General features: G+C 43.4%; 1 long non-coding RNA gene across 1 annotated transcript in view; it reads right to left on the bottom strand.

Moving 5' to 3' along the window:
* LRMDA (leucine rich melanocyte differentiation associated) overlaps positions 1-19,135 on the bottom strand; it is a 1,116,486-nt gene that overhangs the window by 478,331 nt on the left and 619,020 nt on the right. Inside the window, exons 8-9 of the long non-coding RNA XR_014828236.1 lie at positions 13,616-13,755; positions 2,626-2,743 (exon numbers count right to left, since the gene is read on the bottom strand). This is a non-coding gene — a long non-coding RNA (leucine rich melanocyte differentiation associated). The remainder of the gene's footprint in view (positions 1-2,625; positions 2,744-13,615; positions 13,756-19,135) is intronic.

Here is a 19,135-nt window from a genome sequence, read left to right as displayed (position 1 = left end):
ACCTCCCAGAACATACATATGTATAGATACACAGAGATGGAGCGCGTATATACACACCTGCAAGGAACAAACAGAGGTCTGTACGTACTGTGAGCAGGCGAGAACCAGCCTTTTTAACATCGATTTATTAATTCAGCAAGGAGCTCATTTGGCCTCTTCCTATCTGCAAGAAAAGTACCAATGCATCTCTCCGCAAACAGCAGACAAAAGGGAATTGCCTGCATTCAAGAGAGGTGAACGGTGTGATGGGAAACCAAGAACACAGAGACTCCTCTAGTTCACTTAAAGAGCTCACATGTAAGGAGGACACTTAACTGTCAGTCCAGGTGGCTGGGTTCTGGTCCCCAGTTCTGCCTCTGGGGGACAGTGGAGCTTCAGGGAACTAAGCCTCTCCCAGTGCCTTTTCTGCCCTGTGAGAGCACAGACCAGGTGATTTCTGAAGGCCTCTCCAGTTTGGCAACCATGTGAGTCTACGAAAGGATAACCGGCAAATGTCCTCCTGCTTTGTCAGAGTATTTTGATCTCTCCTCACATAATTAATGGATGTTTTAAAGCTTAGTACAGTTAGGAAAGATGGTAGAGTCGATCATGCAAACATGAGCTAATGAGCTAATTCTATAACTGATGAGAAACTGACTTGGAGCTTTGAAGAGCATTTCTGCTGATGGTGCTAATGACTCAGGGAAATGGCTCCTGCTGGATGTTAAGAAGCCATTCCCTGCTATCAGTTCCCTCCCCATTTCTACTCCTGCTTTTACCTGCTTGCTTCACTAAGGCCCTCCCTGGAGGTTATGTTTGGACAGAGAGATGCAGTGGTACAAGGCTAAGCTCAGTGCTCAGGGGTCACAGATCACAGATCAGGGTGGAAGAAGGTGGGCTCTGCTATCAGACACACAGGTAAAGCTCGGGCTCAGCAATTATGGGCCAATGACTCAGGCAGCCCAAATAACGTCTCCAGGCCTGAGTTACCTCATGGATACAGTAAGCCAATGCTCCCTTCTTTATGCATTAAAAGGTTATATGAGGATTCACAAATCTGGATACAAAGAACCTGAGAACAGCTGTGGACACCACTGAGTGACACTCTCCCTGCCCCGATATGATGGGGATCATCTTTGGGACCCCTCCAGATTTCCAGTCCCAGTATAGAGCTTCCATGTCAAAGACAGTGACAGGAGAAGTAGCATCTAGTCTATAAAATGCATGTATACACGACAGTGAGTATTGGAGGATGGGCAGAAACCCAAGATATTATAAACAGTCTCTTTGTTATACTTTGTTTGATTTGGTGATGTGAGCTGTCTCTGGAATCTTTTCACCAAAAAAAAAAGAGGCCAAGAAATAAATTATTTCATTTGGACAAAATTACAAAAGCTGGAATAACTAAAGGCAGTCATGAGCAATACATCAAATCGGTGCCTCGATAAAGAAAACTGTTAACACTTTAATAGCTACAAAAGGAATCACTCAATTAATTTCCCACATGCTGAAACAGGTAACAATACATTTATCTGCCAGGATTCTACTCTCCATATCATATATTTCCACAACTGTTAGCGATTTTATTCAGCATAACGGGAAATAAGTTGCACCTCGTGGATTCAGGGAAAGAAAGTGGCCCGAGGTCTGCTGCCAGCTGAGCAACTTGATGGAAGAGGTTTCATTTTTCTGTTTTGGTTCTGTTTGTTTTTTCCTCTTTCCCTCTTAATCATTCCCAATGCATGTGGTGAACACTCCAAGTCAATCAGTGAGGTCAAATAAGACCTCAAGGATTTCTGAGCCAGTGTTTTCAACACAGCCAGGATCCCACAGGAAGGAACTTTGGCTCCACAGAGCTCCAGGGCAGTGATGGACCTCAAAGGGGTCATCAGGTCCATTCCCCAGCCCCAGGTTTCACAAAGGGACCCCAGTTCCTCCCATGTCCTTAATGACCTCCTTGTGTCTGACTCCAAGACCCAAAGCCACATCTCCCTTGCCTCATCAATGCTGTCATTAAGATGACACCATGTTCAATCCCACAGCCTTGAAGGAGACTCAGCTGTTGAAGGAAATATCAGTAAACATTGGTCCCATGAGCTCTGGAGAGCTACGTGAAGGAAGCATACATCGGTCCCAGGTCACATTGTCCAAAAAACTACTTTCCCTGCTAAGGATATTTCCTTTCCTGTGGACAGAAGAAAATAACTCTCCCCAAGCTACTCTCTGGTCCCAGCAAAGAAGGTCCCCAGTGGCACTAGAGGAATCCTACCCACCTGAGGGACAGTAAATGCCCAGCACTTCCCTTTTATTCCTTTCTCAACTCCACACCAGCAGAGACCCCACCTTTTAAATGAAACGTCTTCAAGGAGGCCCATATTTGTCCCCAGGAATGTCACCATTGGGCTGTGTATGACACTGCTTTATTGGTAAAAGAGCCTGAAATCACCTTAGCAATAAGGTCCCCTACACTGGGTCACAGGGAAACCCAGTTTATACCCAGTCTTGCTTCACATTTGGCCAACAATGTATCCATGGATGAAATGCTGGTGTGAGATCCCACCTGCATCCTAAACACACAGGAGGACTGCCCCTGGGCTTGAAGGGGACCCAACAAGCAAAGCGAAGAACAGTGAGTGTAGTCCTTACCTTGGGCTTCACCACCTTCATGAACGCCCCTCTGACCAAAGCTTCCTCTCGTTCTTGTTTAGTTACTTTCCGAGCATCCAGAAACTTCAAATTGGGCAGCTTGTGCAGAACAAAGTATCTGGAAGAGAACAGTCAGAAAAAAATTAGAAAGATTGGAGTTATGGCTCCAAAGGTTCAAGCAGTTTGATGCTCAGGAATCTACACCATTAGGTCTTCAGTAGGTCAGATCTTGGCTGCTGCCTCTCCTCTCTTCTTTCAAGAAAGAATGTATAATCACTCTTTGGGGATATCCAAATGGTTATATTTTATACAGATGTACAACTAAACTTGAAAAATATATACTAATAGTTGCTCTTGACTCAAAGGTAGATACACACACACGCACACACACACACACACACACAAAACCTGCATTAGCCAGTAAGATCCTATCAATGTGTTTACCTTCCTCCGTTTTGGAAAATGGACCTAACATCTTTGCTATGTAAGAAGTTCTCAGTGAAAATAAGCTACAACTTGATTATTCCATTTATGTCACTGCCATTCTTCCAGGTATCACTTTCATCTCTAAGATAACAACAAATCTTCATTTTGAAGTTCAGACAAGAGTCTTTAACTTGCCATCAGGATGATGCTAATAAGCTGGACAGTTTTGGGAGAGATGTAAGGAACACATATGGCTGAGAAATGCCTCCTTGAGGAATGAGGAAACAGGTGTCATGAGGAATTTTTTCTCTTCATCCCTGAGTTCTTTCTACATCGGCACTATGAAAATGATCACATCAGTGAGAAACAAGGGGATCTAGTTTCTAGGAGACATTAACAACCCCCCCCCCAAAGAAATACTGCATGTTCTCCATTTTCCTGAAAAGAGCCTTTCAGATCCATTATGATCTCCAAGGATAACCCAAAGATGGACTACTTGTATGATGGACTGTCCTCAAGCAGGTGAGCAAGAAGATTCACCTGGTCAAGATAGGTACATAAACATATAAATAAATATACAAATGCCATAGACACTGGCCTATACTTCTTCCTCAGTGACAGTCACCAACCCAGATATTTTCCATCAAGCTCCCATATTCCATCCATCAGAGAAGCAATTATTTAGACCCTGTCCTGCTTAGGAAGAAGAGGTGATTACCCAATGTCAAGAGCAAGAGCTTATCTCCATGGGAACCTGACATTGCCTTCCTGTCCCCAGTCTCCTTCACCTTCATTCATCTTTAAATTCCCAACCCTCATGAAGCTTTCTTCTGCACCTCCAGCCCATATTACTTTCTCCCTTCTTACCACTCCCAGGAGGCATTTTCAGCACTGCACAGTCTAACATTTTATTGTTTTTCAATTGTTTGCTTGGTGTTCAGTTAATGCCCTCACCTAAACTAAAGCTTCTTGAAGGCAGGGACCAGTTTTTCACACACCTTCATACCATTTTGGAAAGTGGCATCAGAACAGACTCCATACACTACCAGTCCATTTCAGTTGCACAAATGTTTCTTAAGCACCTACTATGTGCCAGGCCCCAGGCATACACAGGCAATCACAAAATGGTGCCACTCTTAAAGGGGTTCTCTGTGTAATGGGGAAGATTGACTCACACAGAGAAATTAAAATCAGCATAGCTAAGGGCCAACATTGAGATTATGCACCAAGTAGCTTTGGGAATACAGGAAAGAAGTATCAGGAAATCCCAAGAAGGCTTCAAAGAACCAAGCCCTAACGCAGTTCCAAGTGCTTAGCTTTTTCTCAGTGCAAATGTCACTTGGGGTACAGAGCATGCCTCCTCAGGGGAGCCTTGGCCTTCCAAGGCCAGATCCCACATTCATAAGGTATTTTCGTGTCATCCACATGAAAGAATCAGCTGGTTATTCAAATGCCAGAGATAACATCTTAAAGGCCTCCAGTTAGAGCTTTCATAGTACTCTTTTTAAAGTCAGAATACTCTCTTCTGTAATGTACTCCCCCAACCCCCAAAAAAATTGACCACACCAACATCTGAGGTGCTCGAAATTTGACTACCTACTTCCTGCTTCCTCCCTGGCCTCCATCTATCTCTTACCTTCTTTCCAACATCTCCCTGAGCCTCTCTCCCATCTCCAAATGCCACACAAGTTTACCCCAAATCAGACACATTCCACAAAGGCCCAAACCACCTTTCTATCCTCCAGGAGAACTCCCACTGGCCCCCATCAGTGTCAGAGAAAACTTCCATCTTCCGCTTTGGCAGCAAAGTCTTCCTGACAACAGATTCTTTCAAATAAAGACATGTGCAGATGGAAACAATATGTCAGGAGTGACGCTCAAAGGAGCAAAGACACCCACTAAGTGTAGGGTGGGAAAAGATGAATATTCAGGTGAAGAAAACATCAGTATTCGAAAATCAGCCAATGTTTAATGATGGAATGAAAGATGTCTTCACAGGGCTGGCAGGAACCATGGTGACAACAGACAGCACGTTGTCATTTTGCCCCACTTTGGATCACAGCCCTGAGAATCAAAGGAGAGAGAGAGAGAGAGGTGTCGGCTTTTAAGCTAGTTAAAAATTTTAGATGACAAAGAACTGCTGTTTTCAGAGCACTCTTCTTAGAGAACCAAAGAAACGTCCATGAAGGAGGTTGTCAGTCACCCCTGAAACTAGGGGTAACTAGGACGCCCATCCTCCTGGCCAGCCTGGGGTTTACAGGTGGTTGAGGCTTAAAGATGCTTGAGGGACACTAGGAAGGCTTGTCCCAAAGAGTTCAGTCTGAGACTCAGCTCAGGGAGGTCTTCTCTCATTTCCTTCCTAGTCACTCACCCAGCAAATAACCATTGAGCAGCAACTTCCTGCCAGGAACTGTGCCGGTGCTGAGAACAGGTGATGTACAAAACAGACCAGGACCGTACTCTCAAGGAGCTTATATTCTCACACCCTGATTCTCACAGCACCCCCCAGAGGCTGTGCTGAAACAGAGATTGCAGGGCCCCACCCCCAGTTGCTGATTCCTTGCATCTGGAGTGAAGCCTAGAATTGACATCTCTAATAAGTTCCCAGGTGAGGCTGATGCTGTGGGCCCTGCTGAGAAGCACTGTCTAAGTGCAAATAACACCACGAGGAATAATAGTTTAGGAATTCTGAGGCTGGTGAAGCGGTGAAGAGTTTCCTCCTCAGTTCTGCTAACCGTCGGCCCCTTGCTGGTGTCTGTGGTACATAGCGCCCAGACGGCAGCCGCATCTACCAGATCTTCCTGCCCCTTGGTGGTTTGGAACTGGCTCCAAATGTTACTGCCAAGTGATAAGTCAGTGGGCTTTCTGCCTGCCTGTCCCAGTCTGGTCCTGGGAGATCTATTTCCCTTTGTTCTAGGTCATGTCAGGGTGTCAAACACTGCAGCTTCAATCCTGAGTATAATACAAGTTTGCCATAAAAATACAAGAAAGGATTCCCAAAGCCACAGAATGAAGGCTTTTACAATATCAATTCGACCCTTGTAAATTTAATCCAGGGTTATTTGTTGCACCCAAATCTCTTTACTGTGATGTATTACTTAGTTACTGGGGTTATCACAGCCGTATCCTAAAGTTGCATAGTACATAAAACATTTCAGTTAACAATGCGAGAAGGTTAACTCCCCCAGATAACCTGCAATCACAAGGGCTAGTCCAGATGACATGCCTCTGTCAGCTTCCACGAGCTATTGATGGTTCAATCAGTTTGTTTTGAAGGTAAAGTACAACAAAAGGGCAGTAAACTTATTCAGACTGTCAACAGGGGCTATCGGGAATGGGGCTTGCAGGTAAGTAATTCTGGGTGTTTTAAGGCTATTATCAAACAGCAATGGTTGAAGGAAGAGACAGCTACTAATAACACAGAAGGCAGCCATCATAAACCACTTTATGGCAGAAACCCCCGTCTATAAATCCTGCGACACCCGGAGACAGCTTCAGATTTATAAAACTGCTTGTTAAGCCAGGGCACTGCTTAATGAAAAGAGATCCGTCTAAGTTCTAAGGCTTACGTCGCCAGCTCCAGAGGGCAACGCCAATTTTCCTGACCTTCCCAAGGTGGCTGGTAGACAGCCTCAGGGTGGGGGGGTGGAGAGTGAAGTCAGGCCATGATACAGAAGGTGAGGTTATCAAGAGAAGGCCAGGGGTCCTGGAAAGGTGTTTAAAGCCCCATCTGTCTCTGTCTGCTAGCAGATTCTCTAAAAGTCAGACCTGCACACAGAGCATTTTGAGTTCTCTCCCTTTTTCACAGAGAAAGCTGTGAAAACTTAAGAGAACCTCTTGAGGAGACACCTGTAACTGGGGAGGAAAGGAACAGCAGCAAGGCTTTTTTGTTTATTCTGCTCCAAAATAAATTTTCTTGAAGCTCTGGCATTTTCCATCTAGACTTCAAGGGGGAGAGGGGATGCTCTTCTCTCCTGCCCATATCTGCTCCCCAGTGGGGATCTGGCTTTTCCCCAGGAGCCTGGCACAATCACAGAAACACCAAGACAGATCTCCATTGTCTGCTCCTGGGCTGGGCCACCATGTTTCTTCCTCTAGGGAGATGCTGCTCAAGAACCACCAGGATTCCAGACCCTGAAGGAACTGGATATGGGGTCCGTGCAGTGTTTCCACTTATTGCAGTCTATGCTCCCTCCCCTCGTGCCTTACTGCTTTCCTGCTCCCATGCATAGGGAGTGGAGAGACATGGTGCAGGTGACCCCCTGAGGGTAGCAATGGGTGACCCATGAACTGTCAACCTTTCCCAAGGCTTAACAGAATAGCATGAACACGCCAACAAAACATCCAGCTTATTCGCTCCTGAATAGATGACCTCAGCCCTGTTGGGTAACACTGCTTACCTCAGGCTGGTTGAAAGCACTGATCAACAGCCAAATGTGTCTGACTAATTTTGAGCAGTTAGCAATGGTGTAAATGCAGTGTGGTTAGGAGACTGGAGTTCCAAAGTATGGGAGGAGAAAATTAAAAAGGAGTGGTCTTCCAAACAGAAAGGGCAGAGGAAGGAGCCCTGACTCCAGGCGAGCTTGCTATGTGATGTTGGTTTAGTCCCGTGTCACATTCCTGAGCCTCAGTTTCTCCACCTGTGTAAGGAGAGGAGTGGGCTGAAGGCTGCCTCACCCTCTCTTCAACTTTGGCCTGTCTGACTTTCTACATGCCTCCAAGTTAATTTACAATAAATGCATCCATGTCCGCCTTTCTTATTGCTCCAATCTGCTTGTGGAACCACCGTCTCACACTTCCAGGTAAAGGAGGACTGTGAGGCCAAGTCAATAAAGCCCCGAGAGTAATGAGCAAACACTGTGAGTGGGATATGTCCACATGCTCAGAGAGATGACATTCTGCCTCCCTAATGAGCCGAGGTGAGCTTACCTACAGCATTAATGACGCCTGACAACCAGCCCAGGCCACCTGACTCCCCTCATAGTTCACAGCAGCACCTTTGAAGTCTCAGGGCAAACAATACACCCACAGGACAGACTGAGGCCCTCTGCAGAGGGGAACCGGCAATTACTCTGTGGGCTTCTGTCCCTTTGATCTCTGGGTCGTGACCTTTGCTTTCTTGTGATCTTCAAAGCCCAGATTGTAGATTAGCTGAAGAATGCTAGCTGGGTTATGTAAGCCACAAGTTTTACTGCTGCTCGATGGCTGGGAAATGGTGGGCGCCCGGGACGGCCAACAGACAACGAGGGTCCCTTCCTCCCTCCCCTTGGCTGAGTGTTACAGACACTGGGCAGGCCCCAGAGCTGCTCCCTGCAAGGGGACAAACAAAGGGCGTCATGTTTTCAGTAACCAAAAGTTGTAAGGGAGATGGGGGCAGGGGGCTTGCTGATGAGGAGGGAGAAGGACAGGCCTGCCAGAGATGGGAGGGGCAGGAGAGAATAAAGGATTTAGTGATAGAAGGAGTGCTAAGAGGCCACAAGACCAAATCCCTTATTGGACACGTGAGATCTAGTACTTGGGTGCTGTTGACCTTCATTCTACTGTCTTTCCCGCCTTCAGAGGAAAGCAAAGAATGGCAAAGGAAGACAAGAATAGACCATACAGGGCATCCAAATTCTCTGTACTTGATTCTCCGTCTGACCAGCGCTGAAGTCCACAGGAGGCCCCAAATGGATCCTGGGTATGATGGTATGATGGTGGTTGCTCAGGCTCAGCCCGGCGTCATCCCTCTCTTCCTACCCCAGTCCTGTGTGCTGCTGGTGGTCACATGCACCTCCATTCAACATTCATTCCAAAATAGCAACACAGCATGCACCCACAGCAAAGACTGGGCAGGTTTAAGCTCCTATAATAACATGGCAATGGCCGTATTTCAGCCATGCACTGTGATGAATGGCACAGAGAAACCCCAGGCTCACTTCCGCTCCCACCCCAGCAGGACTGGGGTGCAGCGCAGCATCATGGTGGTAGGCTCATGCTCACATACAGATTTAATGAGCCCGTTTTGCTGTGGGGATGTGTGTCAGAAACTCCAACCAGGCGCACTGGGGATAAGTGAGGAAGGAAAAGGGGGGATGTGGGGAGAGGGGAGGAAAGAATCAGCAGAAACAGAAGTGTCTGTGGAGCCGTTTCCCATAGCTCTATAAATCTAGTCACTGCCCATTTCTGGTCCAGTGGTTGGCCACAACGCGACCTAAAACTGGGCTGACCTCTCTGAAATCAACATCTCTCATGGAAATGAAACAACAGACATACTTGTTTTGATGTATGGCTGGATGACATATTATAAATATTACATCACATAACCACAGAGGATGCCAATCAATAAGAATTTTTTTTTTAGACAGCACTAAATGAACCATGGGTTCTTACTTCTGAATACACCCCTTTAAGGCTCGTACAATTGCTTAAATGATTAATATAAGACATATTGTCAGAAAATGTACTTAAAGTGAAAAAGAGTAAACTGTAGAAATATCATTCATTTTTTAAGCAATTTTCTAGTGAAAAAAGTCACATAAATTTACATAGAGGCCTTACCATCAGGCTCTGGGTAACAGCTAGAAGGAAGGCAGACCTCACACTTTGTGGACAAAGGGCCAGGAAAATATTTTACCACGGGGGAAAAAGGGTAGCTACATTGCTTTGTAGAAACCCAAATGCCACAGCAACTCAGGATTCAAAAGCCTCAGTGTGAAACTCTAAAACTTCTCAGAGTCAAATGAAGCCCAAAGTCCAGGATGAACAAAGCAGAAGTAATTACAGACCACAGAACAGAACGGCATCATCCACACACTCAACACATCCACATGCAAGGGTGAGAGTGCATGTTAAGCTGGAAATCAAAACCAATAAAATGGATGAAACATTTAGTACTTCTGGAGAATAGGCCCACTACTCCACGCAACTATCAGATGCCATCCAGTTCACTGGATGGCCCGCACTTAACGACCCCTCCACTGTTCTCAGTTCCTGCTTCTCTCGGAGAAGGAGCCTCTTGCCACTGTCATGGGTGATTCATGGATGTTCTCAGGTAAGTGTGACCAGATGTGGCTTTGAGAATCCAGGTCCTCATGGCAACGTCCCCATATGTGCACTAACACACAGCCTCCCCAGCCCCATCCCTCAACGGCTTCCAGGGTAACAGATCAGGAGTGGGGAGGGTATGCTTAGAGGGTACTCAGGCCAGACCATGAGAAGGATCACTCTTCTAGAATCAAGCCTTACCTCAAGAATCATGACCCAACAACCAGCACTTGGGTGGAGTCTGAAGGATGATCCCTCATGTGTGGACGGCATTTGTTAACATTCAAGTGGATCTAATTCCAAATAGGTGGTGGGCCCCTAAGATGCTCAAAGGCATCCAAAGAGTTCTCTATAAATACTCAGCTCCTCAGAGGGAAGGATGACTTCAAGCTGCCTCTTGTAAATAGTTACAAAGCCCCTATTCCATGGCCAGCACCACTTTTGCTATTGATAAGGATTCAAAGGGAAAGAAGACTCAGTCCTTCTGGAAGCCATTCTCTGGATGTCCTCATACTTAAAGCAATGAGAGAAACACACAAGATGGAATGTATAAAACAATATGAGATATTCAAAGAGGATGTGTAATTGCTTAGGAGGACAGTATCCCAGAACGCCAGGGCTTACAGGGACTTTAAATACTCCTTAGTCCAAGAGATCTTAATTGAGTATCAAAGTCACCTATTGACTATTTTGTTGCATTTGCACTAAGTGATTCAAAACATCTTGATGATCCAGAAGTATGGCCTTGGTTAAGGGTCACTAATCTAAACTGTCCTCCCCATTTTAAAGGTCTCACAGGCAAAACAGGACTCCAAATCAGATCTTTTGATCTGACCCCTTGTACCATGGCTCTGAGTATTTTTGCCCATGTGACTAGTTACAATAACAAAAAAATAGTATTAGCTTGTCTTTTTGCCTTTGTCATTATAAACCTTCTCTTTAGGACTGAATAGAATAAGATGGAGTGGAAGACATTCCTCAGTCATCTTCTCTCATTCTAAAAAAAACCAAAAAACAAAAAATGTGCCTACAGTTCAGTTGACATACAAAGCCATGAATGAGTGAGTGAGTGAACATGCGTGAATGTGAGCATATACAAATACACCCACAGACATACACCCACATGCACATATATGTAGTATATACAACTTATTGGGTGACTTTAAAGAATTAAAACTAGAAATCTAAGGGGGAAATCAGAAAATAAATGAGCATTTTCCAAACAATGCTTGATTTACCAAAAAAGCTAATTGAGACAACTTTCTCAGACTTCCTCAACCCTTTGATATCTTATAAAGATATCTTTTAAATAAGGTGCTGCAAGAAGATAAAACGTATTTTTTTTTGTCTTTCTAGGGCCTCACCCACAGCATGTGGAGGTTCCCAGGCTAGGGGGTCTAATCAGAGCTGTGGCTGCCAGTCTATGCCACAGCCACAGCAATGCCAGATCTGAGCCGTGTCTGTGAAATTACAGCTCACGGCAACATGGGATCCTTAACCCACTGAGAGAGGCCAGGGATCAAACCTGGGTCTTCATGGATGCTAGTCGGGTTTGTTAACTGCTGAGCCACAATGGGAACTCTCAGATAAAACATACTTTAAGCAATCCTTTCATACCTGAAATCAAGCTGTTAAATGTGCCAAAGTTGATGAGACTGTCAAAGAAGAAAATTAAGTTCTAACTGATTGACCTAAAGGGTTGATTTAGAAATTTTAACTATTCATTTGCTGGATATTAACCCTATTTTTCCTTATAGAAGTCACATGCAAGTTGACAGTTATCATGTTCCAAATAAAAATCTTCATAAGGAAAAAAGACTTAGTACATTTCTTTTAAAGTAAAGTTAGAGCCTTATTTTAAGATGACTTAAAAATAATGGGATGGATAGGGAGTTTGGGGATGGAAGATGCAAACTAGTACATTTACAATGGATATGCAATGGGGTCCTACTGTACAGCAAAGGAAACTATGTCCAATCTCTCGGGATAGAACATAATGGAAGCTAGTACGAGAAAAATTGTATATGTGTGTGTGTGTGTGTGTGTGTGTGTGTGAGTGTGTGTATATGTATGTGTGTGTGTATATATATATATATATATATATATATATATATATATATATGACTGGTTTGCTATGCTGTACAGCAGAATTTGACAAAATCACTATAAATCAACTATAATTTAAAAAAATAATCTAAGACTCCTACAAAATTAATCAAGAAACCTGTAAAATGAAGTTAAAGATGCAAAATTCTTCCCACTAAAGAAATACAACTAAATTTCTGCTGGACCCTTACTAACATGTATGTATGTGTATGTGCATGTATACATGTGTTTGCATATATATATATTATATATATATATATATTATGTATATATAATGTGCTTGTATACATGTGTTTGCATATATATGTTACATGTATTTTATATATAAATACATAATATATTATACATATTATATATATATAGTGTGTGTGTGTGTGTATATATTTCAATAGCTTCCTCCAGTATTTCTTACAGCTTTGCCCTTATACAAAATGCATGTCCCAACTATATTCTTTCATGGGTCACCACAGATTTAGAAATCTGAGCCCCAGTAGAACTAGTTCCTTTGAGATCATTATTCTCTCTCCCCAGTCCTCTCAAACATAATTCCCAGTAGCACTTCTTGCCCTGTATTTCCTTCCTTCCTTTCTCCTTCTCTTCTGCCCTCCCTCCTTCCCACACTGACTTAGGTGGGGTGTTAATGGAAGATCATTAAAAGCATTTATAAAATAACAATAAAAATGAGAGTATACAGAATTCAAAGTGAAGAAGGAAAATAAAGTCAGTTTTGCAAAATGGGTAAGATCAAAAAGACTCCCTAAAGAGAGGTGAGTTTGTATCAGGTATTTCAAAGAAAACAGTTTAGAAATAGAAGAAAGAAAAGCATTTCTACTTGGAGCCCATCAAACCTCATGGTTGGTGGACAATGAGGCATAGTTTTATGGAACAAAGTCATGGGTCTTATGAGACTTTCTCTTGGCATTGTATATGAGCTCCTTAAAGTTTGGTGGGAAGTACTCTCTCTCTAAATAGTGAGCCTGAGGCAGGCAGGGAAGATCTTACAACAAAGATCAAGGGCTGGCAAAATATAGCCTAGGGTCTAACCTGCCCCGCTACATGGTTTTGTAAATAAAGTTTTATTGGAACACAACATTGCCCATTCATTTACAAATTGTTCATGGATACTTCTGCACCATAATCAAAGAGTTGAATAGTTGCAACAGAGAATGCATAATCTTAGAAGCATGAAATGCTTATTATCCAGCCCTTTACAAAAAGTTTGTCAGATGCTGACCTAGACCACACATCTTTTCATGCTTCTTGGCTCCTGTTACCCTCAGTGAAAGGAGACACTGGCTAACAAATCCCTAATGGTGAAGGTTTAATATTATTATGAAGAAGCCACGGATACTATGCACCTCATAGTATAACATCGTCCCCAAGGACGCTGTTTTTCTCTTCTCACACCACACTCAAACCCCCAGACACTCACCTGTATCTCTTGTAGTCCTCCTCATCCTTCTCCAAGTTGACCAGCTCATTGGGACATGCCACATTCCCCAGAAGGCTGAGGTACTCCAGAGCTGGTGTCACTTCTGCCAGGTGATCAAGCAGACACTCCAAGTCAGTGATGTGACAAAGGTTAAGGATCTCCATCCAGAAAGACAAAAGGTTGAGCACAGACTATAACTGACAGGAACAATCTAGCAGCTGATGAGCCTCCCCATCTGCTCTCATGAGATCACGTGGGTGAGGGTTGACATCAACACGATGTGGGTATCTGACATGGCTGGTTTTTCATTCCTGCTGTTGGGACACAGCCCCGATTTTCTCTGGGCAGGTGAGGCTAAGTCCAGATCACTTAAGAGAGAATGAATGAACTTAATCATTTTTACTTTATGTTTCTTTCCTATATAGTTCAATTTTTGCTTTAAATGATGAAGGGTGGGTTCCATGTAGTAAAATATTTTACATTATGAAAATCCATAAAACTATTTTTTCTAGTTATGAAAGCAAGAAATTACTTCCAAAGCCCTCATTAGGGATACATTCTTTCTCATTTAGAAGATAATTTATCATTAAAACATATGGGAATGGCATGGATGCAAAGAGGGATTGGCATCCTTTACAATCTAAGATTCTGTGAAGGAGTTAAGCATCACTCAGGACCTCATTGGTGTCAAGAGGATGTCGTATTGGGTGAAAAGGAGAACAAAATTAGGACAAAACAGACAGAGAAAGTTAGCAAGGGTTTGGAAAAGCCAGGAAACGCATATCCTGAGAGTCTGTTGAGCATCTAATACCCTACAAAGGAGATAATGAAAGAGAAGAGACCAAGGCAGGGCATGGCAGTGAGACTAGTTCATGATCTATCCCCTCAGTGGAACCCACTGCCTAGTCAAAGTGATACCCTCAAACCAAATAAGGCAAGAGTCATAAATTCAGGGAAGCACAGGTATTAGGAAGGACTAGTCCACACAACAGCCCCTGGCTTGAGCCACATACAGATGAGCTGAGCCCTAGGCAAGCTGATGGCAGGGCAGGTTGTAAATGGCACCCACGATGACCAGGAGCCTATCAATGAGGTTAATCGGTATCAGCAGACAGAATAGAGTCTGACAGCAGAGCATACAGGCACTGAAAACATGATGGTGGCTGTAGCAAGCAAGACTCAAATACATGGTATAATTAGGTGAGGTCCACTTGACCTAGAAGAAGAAAGTAAAATAAAAGGGCTGCCCCTACTCTGTGAGGGCAGAGTAGGATGGTAGGATGTTACCCCAATTTCTCATACTTCAGCTTGTCAGCTGAGCTCCAAGTCCAACCAATGTCTGAATCCAGTCCCTAACATATCTGCCAAAGAGTCCCCAGAAGATAGCACATTCTATCTCTAACAACCATAAGAGAGAGTTTTTTTTTCTTTCCCCAGGGATATAATCTTCCTTGAATTCCCACCCACTGACTCAATTCAGCTATTTGGGGTCACAAGGAATAGGTTATTCTTCTCTTCCACGTGACAGCCCTCAGATGGTTGAAGCTCCCATGTCTTCCTTCAATCTTATATTCTCCAAACTAAGTCCCTTCAAGTACTGGCCATAGACAAGCTCTGCCACCATCATATGTAAGAACAAGCACTGCATCCTTGGAGGGAGCAAAACTGAGGCAGCAGAAGGGGTAACACAAGTAAAACAGGGGAAAACTAGTTAAAGAGGGTAGAAGTATACTCACCTACTTTGCCAACCTCATCCCCACACAAAGACAGCACAATGGGCAACAAATTGTCAATCCCCTGAATCTTTAACAAGTAACACCAAAGAACGACCAAAAGGGCTACTGGAATGAAGGTGATGGGAAGAGGAACATGTGGAGAAGATGAGAGAGAAGTTCCCACACCAAGAAGGTAAACTTGAAATACAGCGGATAAGTAGCCAAGATTCAAAACATTAACGTACTTCATCAGAGTACGTACTTCATACAAGACGCACTTACTTCTTCTTAAAGTTCACTCATCACACTCTTTAAGAAAATTGTTTAACTAATTTTAACTAAATTGTTTAACTAAACCAGTTAAAATGACAGTGAACAATTTCAGGAAAACTCTGCCTTTTCCATCAATCAGGTTCTACCTTTGGAGGCTTCACAATCATTACCACATTTAAAAAAAAGGAAAAAAGGTGGGGTCTTGCCAGTACTTTACCAGTGCTACCCTTCAACCCAGGCAGAGGCAACTTTGGGACCCCTGTGCTTTGGGATGCCTTCCTAAAATTTTTTTTTCAGTTGTAATCCAGTTCCTAGGACTGGCCAGTGGCCAAGAACATCATTTAGGTAGGGAACCCCATGCCTTGACTTGGACCTGCATGGCCCTCAGTCTCAATCCTGGTTTCTCCTCTTCAGGGTTTTCATCAATCCTCTACTCTACACACGGGACCCCTTGGATGCTCCAAAGAACAAGACAAATCATACCCAAAACGTTGTCCAGAAGCTGCAAGCCAGGCCCTAGTTTTAGGGGTCAGCCATACAAGCTGATTTCTCTTACTAGCCAGCACAATATTTCTTTTGTGAGTGTGTGCAAGAGAGAGGACTGCCAGAATGGTGCTGATGTATGGATTTGAGGTGATTCAGGTTATTGATGTAGTAAATGGCCCTAGAAAACCTAGGGGAAGCCCTTTCTACTATGGATGGCAAAATCCAACCCAAATCTATTGTCATCTCAGGGATGAAATCCCTAAACCTTTATCTTTTTTTTTAATCTACTGCATGAAGTTGAGAATATGTAGGAACTCAAAACTGGCAATATCTTCAAGTTAAGGAAATACCGGGCAACTGAGTTGACTTGAACTCCCAGTCATTCCTTAACATTGATGACCAGTGATGGGAAGTCTAGAATCTTCCATCCAGGGACATAGGCCCAGTTTAATGTGAGTAAATCTTCCTATGTAAATGCACCACAGAGCTGATAAAGCTTGTGTGTGAGGGCTGCATGCTTACATAGGTCCCTTCCAGGGCCCTGGCAAAGAACCTGGTAATAGAATCAGATGGTCACATATTTTTGTAAAATCTGAAAAGTAGGTTAAGTCACAATCAGTTAAGAGCACTCTTTTTGTCCATAAGGACTTCTGTCACTTTTCTCCTTGAGTTGGGTGATGCTGGAGTGGCTGTGGGAATTCAGGAGAAGCTGCCTAAGAGGAACTGGTGAAGGAGTGGCCCTGAATCAGGATTCAGTGACATCAGTGTCTGTGGTTTGCAGTCATTTCTGTGTCTGTCACTATAACAGGACCGGTAGGAACAGCCTACAGTGCTATTCCTACTGCCCACCATACAGATGGAAACATGTGGGAACCAACATACAACTGATGATAAAATACTTAATGAACTTATAAATTCATAGAATATTTAAGGTTAAGTTGGTGAATGTGGACACATACACACACAAATGCAACTAACTTGAACTGTCCTAAAATCTTTTAGTTTGTTGATGAGAGAAATGTGTAAGAGTTCTTCTAAAACTTCATAATTCTACAACTTTTATCAATAATGTAGTGTTAAAATTACCAATAAAGGGTGCTGAAATGGAAAGAAACATTCCTAAATATAAAAAAATAAAAATCAGTTTTCAATTAGATGGAATGATCTATTCCCTATAGAAAATAAGACACAATTTAATTACATAATGAAATGATAAGGGATGTGCAGAAAACAAATAGAAAAAAGCTCTTAGATATGTTTAGTGTAAAAGAGATTCTCTCTTTTTTATTATTGTAATGGGTGGTGTTTGTCAACCTATGAATTTTTAATTTACTTTGATGTATTTTCTATTCTAAGTAAACATTCACCTTCATACCGAATCTCGCATTTGTAATTATATAGCCTTTGTCTTTAAGGGGAACTCCTCAAATTATGCAGGCATCACAGTCCACAAAACCTGGATCTGATTCTTAGCAGGAGGCCATGGAGATGGAGACTCATTCAAGTATCTTGATCATGGAAAATTTTGTAGGCAAAGGGTTTGCAGGCTTCAAGAAGCTTCAGCCAACTTGTGCCAATGAATCCAAGAAGGGCTGGATCCCTTGGAGCCTCAGAGCCTACCTCCCTTGGGCTACTCTGTGTAGCAGAAGCGAGTCCTTCTTTCCAAACCTTCCAACTATCTGCTAAATGATCACCTGGGCTGAGCAACGTGGGGCCCCAAAGCCCCACCAGTTAGGAGTCACCAGCGCCTACTCCATGAACATCATCCTTATGTTGATGCCACCACTGGAGGATGAAACATGAGTTTTCATTGGTCTCTTGGCCTCCTGGGTCAGCAAGGATGAGCATAGCCTTGTCCAGCCTAATTTTGAGCTGAGACATAGAACTGTCACGTTCCCTTCCATCAAGTTGCACAGGAAATTAACCAGCGGCAAGCATCAGGGGGAACTTGGTGTTCCTGGCTAACCACGACCCCCTCAGTGGAGACACATTCAGGGACTCTCTGAAGGGTGGTTTTATCTTTTCCCCTCTTTACAATGTGAAGCTCTCTGGCACAGTTTCAACTCTTTCCAGCTGGATTCTCAGCGCACACCTGGTTTCCTTCATCAAGTCTTCTCCAGAGCACTTGCCATTTCATTTTTTTATTCAGAGTTGTCTACAGAAAGTTGCCATGTCGGAGCCCAGCTGTCATGGTGAGGCTTGCCAAGGGAGATCCTCTGCAGAGGGTGCAAGATCAAAGCCACATCTTACCTTGAACTTTTGGAGCCTGAGGGAGGAGGGGAGTCCATGGTGTCACATCCAGTGGCCCAGGTATGAGGCTGCTTTCCAGGTGAGAGAAGGCACATGTACTGCCCTCTGAGATCAGCTCCAAGTCAAGGGGCAGCGTCTGTGACCAGTGGGTGTACTTCAACCAGAGCTTATCCTAAGGAAAGATTTTCAGATGCTCAACAGCCTACATGACATATTTGATTCACACAGATATGTATCAGAAATATTATCACTTCCAGAGAACAATTAAGGAAACTGCAGTCAAAGGTCACATAGGGACTAAACAGCAGAGTCTATATTCAAAACTAGTTCCTATGAAGTGACATTTCTAGGGGCCAGGTGAGTTGTAATTTCCTAACACAAAAAGGGGAATTTAAAGCACTGAAAAATGAGTCTTAGATGTTTTTGTAGGAGGTCATAAGGTACTGCCATCTAGCTGTGCCCTGTACTTCCTTATTTTCAATTGAGGATTACTCATTTAAAGTATTGAGGCTTTGGCTAAAAGCAAAATACACAAACTTATTGTAAAGTTTTAGGTCATTAAAAAGTGATTTCATACATATGTGTGTGTGTATACCCCATGTACATATATAAATATATTATGCCATTATAATCTCTCAACAATACTCTCAAATGTATAATATCCAATTTGCAGATTAAAAAAAAATGAAGCCTCTGACAAGGTTCAGAGACTTCTCCAAGATGACAGCACATCGCTATGGAAACTCTAGTCTCACCTCAGGAGCCCATGCACTGGTTTCCCTACTGAAGCCCAGCT

The sequence above is a fragment of the Sus scrofa genome, chromosome 14, assembly GCF_054392235.1.
Source record: "Sus scrofa isolate SSC_HxYL_T2T_F1_AM1 chromosome 14, Sscrofa_HxYL_maternal_Yorkshire_Landrace_v2.0, whole genome shotgun sequence".
Classification (NCBI taxonomy): Eukaryota; Metazoa; Chordata; class Mammalia; order Artiodactyla; family Suidae; genus Sus; species Sus scrofa.
Note: the sequence above shows the minus strand (reverse complement) of the source record. Positions and strands in the feature narration are given on the sequence as shown.